This window comes from Papio anubis, chromosome 4, assembly GCF_008728515.1.
Source record: "Papio anubis isolate 15944 chromosome 4, Panubis1.0, whole genome shotgun sequence".
Classification (NCBI taxonomy): Eukaryota; Metazoa; Chordata; class Mammalia; order Primates; family Cercopithecidae; genus Papio; species Papio anubis.
Genome location: NC_044979.1, coordinates 138436626 through 138446031, shown reverse-complemented (window position 1 = coordinate 138446031; position 9406 = coordinate 138436626).

The window sequence follows — 9406 nt, the reverse complement described above, 5'->3', positions numbered from 1 at the left end:
AAGGCAGGTAAGAAGTGGAGTCAGAGGCCAGGCACAGTGGCTGGCACCTGTAATCCTAGCACTTTGGGAGGCCGAGGAGGGAGGATCACTTGAGGCCAGGAGTTTGAGACCAGCCTAGGCAACATGGTGAAACTCTGTCTCTACAAAAAAAAAAAATTTTTTTTAATTAAAAAAATATTCAGGCGTAGTGGTGAAGCGAAAAAGTTCCCTTATCCCCTTCACAGGGCATGCGATGGGGGTGTGGCTTGCTTCTTCCGTGACCCACTACTCAAACCTCTAGGGGGACCATGCAGACAGGCAGGCTATGGGGCTCCGACCTCACGGCAGCATCTAGGGGTGGAGGCTTACAGCTCCTGAAGCCCCCGTGGGCGTGTGTTACAGGATGCTCTTCCAGTTTTGCCATCTGTGGGTAGCTTGTGTTCATCAGCTCAGTTAGACCCTCTGCCTTATCGCAAGGACAAAGGGCTTTCTGTATCCTGGGATTCTTGCCTTGATGCATGTGAAAATTGGATCACACGTGGGCTTGGAGAATGAGTGCGAGGTTTTACTGAGTGGTGGAAGTAGCTCTCAGCAGATGATGGGGAGCCAGAAGGGGGATGGAGTGGGAAGGTGATTTTCAAGGTGCTCAGCGGCCAGACTCTCCTGCGACCATCCCCGGCCAAATTCCCCTGGGCATTTGCGTTATTCAGCCCGTCGATGGCCTGTCAGCATCTGCCAGTGCTGTCGGTGTGCTCTTCCCATCCTCTGCTCCTCTTGACGTCCAGCCGCCTGTGTGTGTGCCCACTAGGGTCTCAGGGATTTCATAGGCACAGGATGGGTCGGGGGGGGCAGGGTGTGGTGAGCCAGGGTGGTCTTGCAAAATGCAACATTTGGGCATGTAAACATGAGTGCCTGTCCTCACCTAGGTCCGTGGGCACAGGCCCAAGGGTGGAGCCCTCGCCAGGGACCCTGCCTTTCTCCTCCCAGCACTTCCCTGTCCCCCCTCCTATATCAGTGGCACTTGCCTCTAGACCCAGCTACTCAGGAGGCTGAGGTGGGAGGCACTCAGCCTGGACAACAGATCAAGGTCCCATTTCTAAAACAAAAAAAAGAGAGAGAGAGAGAGGGGTGGGGCCAGGACAAGAGCCCCTCTTTCTAGTGTTTCCAGAAGGAAGCTTCCAAAAGGTTCTGCTCATCCAAACTCTCCCCTCCTCCTGCTCCCTCCCAGTCACCCCCTACTACAGCTGACTGTGATGTCCCTGAGCTCTAGTGACTGAGTCCTCCTCCCAGAGCTGGGGCCAGGTCCTGCCACGATGCTGCACAGCCCGCTTTCTGCAGCAGGAAACTGTGTGCCTCAATCTCCCCGACAGGGCTCCTCTCCTGGTGTCCTGGCATTCCTCTTCAGGGAGACAAACCATACATTCCACAGGTGTTCAGCAGGCCAGGGGGAAAGGAGAACCCAGCTCTGGGGACGGGAGCCTGGATTCCAGTCCCAGCTGCCTGTACCTGCTGCAGAAAGCGGGCTGTGTGACCGCGACAGGTGCCTGCCCCTTTCCAGGCTCGGGCAGCGGGACAGTGGCCAGGCTGCAGGCTTTCCATGCATGGTCTGTGAGCCTGGCCCTGGTGCCTCCTGGCTCTGGGCTTACAGAGAGGGTAGCAGACCTAAAACTCCTGCTTCCTGCCTCTGGCTTTGGCTTCCCGCTGCCCTGAGGCCTCTGCAAGCAAGGGCTCTTGCCTCCAGGCAGCACGCCAGGGAGCCTGGCAGGGGCTCCCGAAGGCCAGGGACAGGCCTGAGCAAGTGGAGAGCCCCCCCGCTGCCTGCCCGGAGGAGGGGAAGCGACGCTGGTGAATCACACCGGCTTACAAATTAGTCTGAGTGGATTTCCTCCCCTGGCCTCCTCCTTCGTATGACCGGAGGGAGGAAGAACCGGTGAGAAATCTGGTAGAGACGTGAAAACCCCGGGGTGAGATGGTTGGGAGATGTTCGTTCCTGAGGGGTGGGAAATGTGAGGGTGCAGTGGCCTTGAGAAGGGGGAGCCGTGAGTTCTGCACCCCCCAGTGGGACCCTCAGTTTTCCCCATCTGAGAAATAGTGCCAGCAGCTGGGACCCCTCGAGGCTGCCATCGGGAAGCCTAGTGCCATTGGAAGGGGGTTGGCTTTGGGGTTATTGGCCTGGGGTTTGGAGGGCAGAGCCTTCTCTTGCCCCGCTTGCACCCCATGTAGATGGAGTCCTTGACAGAACTCCAGCCTCTCCAAGCTGCAGCCCCTTCACCCAGGTGACACCGCAGTGAGTCAGTTGTCGTGGCTGGGTCGCACTGTTTGACTCAACTGACCACAGGGCCAGGGCCAGGGCCAGTTCTTGGAGTCAGAGACACTCTGAGGGGTCTCTGCTCCCAGCCAGGGGACCCTGGAGAGCAAGTATCCTCTCGAACTGGAATTCCAGGTCTGCGTGGGGTTGAGTCAGAGAATGCTTAGCACTCCCGGTTTCCAGAGGTAACTGAAGTTCTGGGAGTGGCCAAGCCAGTAAGGGAGCTTGGAACAAGCCCAGCTGCCTGGCAGGGGAACAGCTGTTCCCCAGACAACACTGGAACAAGCTGGGGAGATGCCTTCCCCTTTCAACCCTCACCCCTAACCTCTCACCTCTAACTCCTCAGGGTCAGCAGGCTGTCCCTGTCCTCCAGCCCCACGGCCCTTGACCCCTTCCCTGGCCAGCCACCACCCTGACTTTGGCTGTTCTCCAAATGCTTCCCGAAATCTCCCTCCACCAAGCCTTTGGCCATATCGCATGTTCCCCTACTCATCACAATCACAGTCTCCAGCCTGCTTTAGAACACCTCTCGGCCAGGCATGGTGGCTCCCGCCTGTAATCCCAGAGCTTTAGGAGGCCAAAGTGAGTGAATCACCTGAGGTCAGGAGGTCGAGACCAGCCTGGACAACATGGCAAAACTCTGTCTCTACTAAAAGTACAAAAATTAGCAGGGCATGGCGGTGGGCACCTGTAATCCCAGCTGCTTGGGAGGCTGAGGCAGGAGAATCTCTTGAACCCGGGAGGCGGAGGTTGCAGTGAGCTGAGATAGCACCAATGCACTCCAGCCTGGGTGACAGAGTGAGACTGTATCTGAAAAAACACACAAAAACCAAAAAACAACAAAAACAAAAGGAAGCCAACAGTGCTGCCTTCGGTCTGGCAAAGAGCCCCTGGCAAACCATTGGTGCAAATTCAAAAGACTTCAAAAACTGAAGAACTTGGAGACTGATGTTTGACAGCAGGAAGCTTCCAGCACAGAAGATGAAGGCTGGAAGACTCAGTGAGTCTTCTTATTCCACTTTCTTCATTCTGCTTTATTCTGGCCTCGCCGGCTCATTAGATGGTACCCACCCAGATTAAGGGTGGGTCTGCTTCTGTCAGTCCACCGACTCAAATGTTAATCTCCTCTACCAACACCCTCACAGACACACCCAGAAACAATACTTTGCATCCTTCAATCCAATCAAGTTGACACTTAATATTAGCCATCACACCTACCTACTGAATTTGAGACCCTAGGCCACTTTCTGACCCTCCGTGAGCAATTCCAGGCTGCTGTAAAAAATGCCTACAAATTCTTTGACCATGGAGAGGCGGGATCTATACCATCATTCCTTGCCAATGGGCAGGCTTTTGTGACTGCTTTGACCAAGAGAGTAGGGTAGAGTGTCACTATGTGACTTCTGAGGTTAGGTCACAAAAAGCCATGGAGCTTCTACCTTATTTGCTGGGACTTTGTGCTGGAGCCCTGAGTCACTCTATGACGAGTCTGACTACCATGAGGCGGCCATGTTGTAGGGAAGACCAAGTCACAGGAAGAGGCCCTGTGTCTGCACTCCAGTCAGGAGTCCTTGCCTTTGAGTCATCATCTGAGCCTCCCAGACAACAAACGTGTGAATGATCAGTCTTCAAGTGATTCTGGCACCAGTCATGGAGTCACCCCCATCCTTAGAGCCCCCCAGCTGAGGCCCTAGAGATCATGACAAGCCACCATCACCATCCCTTTTCTGAATTTCTGATCCGTAAGAACCCCTGAGCATGCTGCTATGCTTTGGGGTGTTTTTTGTTTTTTTTTTTTTGGTTTTTTGTTTTTTGTTTTTCTTTGAGATGGAGTCTCACTCTGTTGCCCAGGCTGGGGTATAGTGGTGTGATCTCAGCTCACTGCAACCTCTACTTCCCAGGTTTAAGCAATTCTTCTGCCTCAGCCTCCCAAGTAGCTGGGATTACAGGCACCCACCACCACACCCAGCTAATTTTTGTATTTTTAGTAGAGACCAGTTTCACCATGTTGGCCAGGCAGGTCTCAAAGTCCTGACCACAAGTAATCTGCCTACCTCATCCTCCCAAAGTGCTGGGATTACAGGCATGAGCCACCATGCCCTGTGCTTTGGGGGTGATTCTTTACAAAATATCATACTAACCATCGCAGCGAGATTTAAATGTGATCTGTAGGGGGACAGGCTGCACAGTCACAGTCTACTCCTCAGGGGTCTGGGGCCTGTGGGAAGATGAGAGCATGAATTTGAAATCAGATGAAAGTGATTTCAAGTCCTGCTGGACCACTTGCTCTGTGACCTCACCCACATCACTGAATTTCCCAGAATCCTCAGCTTCTCCACCTGTCACACGGAGTCAGTTTTCACTTGGCAAGTTTGCTACGTGCCTGGCGCTTGTAGATTGCGGCTACCAATCCTGTCTGGTTATTGGCAGAGAACATGCTGCCCGTGACAAGACACTAAGCCAAAAGACGCCTCTATTGGGCTTCCAGAACATGCTTCCTGTGCCGTGGCTCCAGTGTCCTTAGTGGAAGAGAGACACCCTCACGGCCTGCCCTTTCTGGCCTGGCCAAGGCAGCATGACTCCTTGAACGATCCCTCTCCCCATCCCAAATGTCACAGCCCAGCACCATGGCTTCCCTCAGACCCTGTGGGCCAAGGACAGACAGTAGGCTGGGTCCACAGGAAACACCCAAAGTCACAGAATGCCATTTACCCATTCCCCCATCTGTATCTCCTTTACCCATCTCTGTCACATATTGAGAAAATGGCTCCAGATTGGAGGTGCACACAGCCCCTGAGCTCCTGCAGCCATCAAGGCTCCTGACAGGCTGGAGCCGTCCGGGAACTAGAGGCCGGCTCAGGCCAGAGCAGCTCACACATAGCATTTCAGACAGACCCTGACTCAGGGCCAATTCGCCTCTTTCTCCCTTACCCCAGAGGAAATAGCCTCTCATGTCCATCAACTCTCTCATTGCCAGGTGGGATGCCTGAGATGTTGACAGTTAGAGCCGGTGGGCTGTCTTTTCCCAAAGCCCCTGGTGTCCCCTCTTCCCCAGCTCCCATCCCATCTGGAGCCTTCTTCCAATTGGAGGCCACGTAGAAAAGACACGGAAACCTTTAAACTAAGAATGCGTCCTGGAATGCCTCTTCCCTGTTTTATAGCTGCAGCTCAACAGGCTGGTGAACGTGCTTCTTCACCCATAGACGCTCAAGAGAGGCATCCCATCCAAGGGGCCTGTGGTCACAGCGTCCTGCTGTAAAAATAGCTACGGATGGCCGGGCACGGTGACTCACACCCGTAATCCAAGCACTTTGGGAGGCAAGGTGGGAGGATCACTGAGGTCAGCAGTTCGAGACCAGCCTGGCTAACATTGTGAAACTCCATCTCTATTTAAAAAAAAAAAAAAAAAATTAGCCGGGTGTGGTGGCACGCACCTGTAATCCCAGCTACTCAGGAGGCTGTGGCGGGAGAATGATTTGAACCCAGGAGGCAGAGGTTGCAGTGAGCCGAAATCACACCAATGCACTCCAGCCTGGGAGATGGAGGAAAACCCTGTCTCAAATAAATAAATAAATAAATAAATAAATAAATAAATAAGTATCTGTAGAACTGATGGCTGAGAGGAGGAAAAGGGGGTAGGCTTTTTCTGCCCAGTGGGACTGGAAGTTACCCTAAAAGGGAGTAGATGAGGTCTCTGAGCCAGGTCTGGGAACCTGCGGCTGGATCTTGTTTGTTCTTGTTTTGTTTTGTTTTGTTTTGACAGGGTCTCGCTCTGTTGCCCAGACTGGAGTGAAGTGGCACAATCAGGGCTCACTGCAACCTCCCAGGCTCAAGCAATTTTCCCACTTTAGCCTCCTGAGTAGCTGGGACTACAGGTGCACACCACTATGCCTGGCTAATTTGTGTATCTTTTGTAGAGACGGGGTCTCGCTATGTTGCTCAGGCTAATCTCAAACTCCTGGGCTCGAATGATCCTCCCGCCTCAGCCTCCCAAAGTGCTGGGATTACAGGAATGAGCCACCGCACCCAGCCAGCTTCCCTACTTTTGAGGTTTTGGGACTCCAGCTGGCTTCCTTGCTCCCCAGCTTGCAGACGGCCTGTGTGGGATCCTGTGAGCCAATTCTCCTTAATAAACTCCCTTTCATATATGCATCCATCCTATTAGTTCTGTCTCTCTAGGGAACCCTGACTAATACAGTAGGGGAGGCAGAATTCAGATCCACGTCTGAAGGACTGTGCCCCACAGCCAGCTATGTGAGCTCAGGAAGTCCAGGAAACTCAGTGGGGGGTGGCACAGCATGGCAGGTGGTGGTTCTCTGATCACAGCCAGGAAGGCCTACGTTTGGAAAGGGGCCCAAGAAGGGAAGAGAGGTCGGGCCCCCTTTTTCTGCTGAGAATGACCTTGAGAGGAGGCTGGGCCCTCCTTCAATGCCAGCTCCCTCCCACTCAGCCTGGACTGTGGCATCACCTCTCTGGGTCTGCATGTCCCCACGTACCCTTCCTTGAGCCCCTGACCCAAGCCCTGGGGAGGGAGGGGCTTACACGGCTCCCTCTTGCCTCACTCTCCATCGACAGCTGTAGAAACTGAGGCTCACAGGCTGGGTGTGGAGGCTCACGCCTATAATCACGCCTGTAATTTTGGGAGGCTGAGGCAGGTGGATCACCTGAGGTCAGGAGTTTGAGACCAGCCTGGACAACATGGCAAAACCCTGTTTCTACTAAAAATACAAAAATTAGCCAGGTGTGATGTTGTATTCCTGTAATCCCAGCTACTTGGGAGCCTGAGCAGTGGCAGAATCGCTGAACCCGTGGGAGATGGGAGGCTTTCAGTGAGCCCAGATTGCACCTCACTGCACTCCAGCCTAGCAAGAGTGAGACTCCTGCCTTAAAAAGAAAGAAAGAAAGAAAGAAAGAAAGAAAGAAAGAAAGAAAGAAAGAAAGAAAGAAAGAAAGAAAAGAGAGAAAGAAAGCAAGAAAGCAAGCTGAGGCTCACAGCAGGAGGGCTGAGTCTCCTAAGCCAGCTGCTTCACCAACCTCCTGCCAGCTCCAGCCCTTTCATCCTTCTGCCTGTCAGTCCCTGCCCTCTGCAAGTGGGGCCAGGGTGAGGGGAGTGTAGGAGTTCAGGTCCATGCATTCTTCAGCCCCCGTGGCATTTCTGCAGGGGTTCAGAGCAGAAGAGAATGGTGGGATAGGCGGAATCCCCGGAGCCTGCGTGGAGGAAGAGAGGGAGGGTGAACTGGGCCCTGGTGGATGCCTGGTTTCCCTGTCTTTCCCCCAAGAGCCAGGCCGACCTCGTCCCGCTAGACAGCTGAGGAAACTGAGGACTGGAGCAGCGAGGGGCCTGCTCAAGGTGCACCACCACAATTCCAGCCGCGACTCCACCCACCCCATTCCCTAAGGGGTGCCTGGGAGTTGAATAACCTGGAAGTTCAGGTGGGACCTCCCCGAGGCTCTAGGCATCCCTGCAGTGGCCAGTGGCTCAGGCAGGCAGTGTCAAGGCTCAGGACCCTCCCAGGGGCCTAGAGGTTGCCAAACAGGCCCAATTTTCTGTGCTAATGTGGGCTTTCTGCTGCTTGGAAACTGCACACACCCTCCTCTGAGAGCTGAGCCAGCAGCAACAGGACAGACTATAATTATGACAAGTTACATCCTGTTGTCCTGGCTCAGTGATTAGCCACATCGCCCAGCACCCAGCAGCTTGCACTCCAGGGGTCTGCCAGAAGCAGGGAGGGCGAGAGGAGCCCTTTGTTAACACTCGCCCCCCATCCTGCCATACAACCGCCCCCCCACCAACTGGGGGTACCTTTTCCCGCTAGTTACTCATCCCCGAAACCTGACCTCAATCACCCTCCAAGGGAGTTCGCTGAGCTGGACATTCCACCAGCCTCCACAGACCGGGGCATCCACAGCAGGGAGGATGATGGATGATAGGAGCCCTCCCGAAAGATATCCCACAGCAACCCTCATTTTGCCGCCTTTAATCCCACAGTTCTGGGGCTGGGCTCTGAGGCAGGAATGTCATCCATGTTTGTGCCTTGCACAATTCCAGGGAAGCCACTCACATAGACCGCAGTAACTTAGAACCTTAGACTCCAATGAAACTGTGGCCTCTGCAGTTGGGCAGTGTACAACCTGAATGGCTGTACATATTCTACAAGGTATAATTTCTCAACTCCTTCCCTCAAGCAAATAAGACACAAATCCTGGAGGCACAGGTCCATCCACCCAGCTGACCAATTCTGGGACTGCATTTCCAGAATGTTCTATGTGAAGTGGGAAAAGGATTCTTTCTCTTCTCTCCTCCTCTGGGCCGGTGTCGTCATGGGAGTTCTGAGTACAGTTGCGGGCCTGCTCTGGGAGAGAAACAGATACAAGGAAGGAGAAATTCCAGGAGCTTGGGAGATAGCAAGGACCCAGACCCACATTGTCTGAGCCTGGCTGATGTTCTTCAGTCAGCAGAGCTTCTTAGACCTCAAGTGTAGAGACTTAGATGCACCATGAACTTTGGTTCACGGAACACCCTGATCATTGGCCCATAGCTGGCCCTTTTTCTCTCCATCTGGTTGATTAATTGATTGATTGACTGATATAATGAACATCCATGAACACCACCCAACTCAAGGACCAGAATGTCACCAATAACTTATGTCACTTATGCCTTCTGATACGGTTTGACTGTGTCCCCCACCAAATCTCATCTTGAATTGTAGCTCCCACAATTCCCACGTGTCATGGGAGGGACCCGGTGGGAGGTCATTGAATCATGGGGGTGGGTCTTTTTCATGCTGTTCTCATGATAGTGAATAAATCTCATGAGATCTGATGGTTTTATAAAGGGGAGTTTCCCTGCACAGGCTATTTCTCTTGTCTGCTACCATGTGAGACGTGCCTTTCACCTTCCGCCATGATTGTGAGGCCTCCTCAGCCACGTGGAACTGTGAGTCCATTAAACCTGTTTCTTTTGTAAATTACCCAGTCTCGGATATGCCTGTATCAGCAGTGTGAAAATGAGCTAATACATATCCACCTGCACTCCTCCACACAGAGGAACGACCATCCTGAACTTATGCCTATCATTCTCGCACTGATTTTATGACATCTACATGTATACTTAAACAA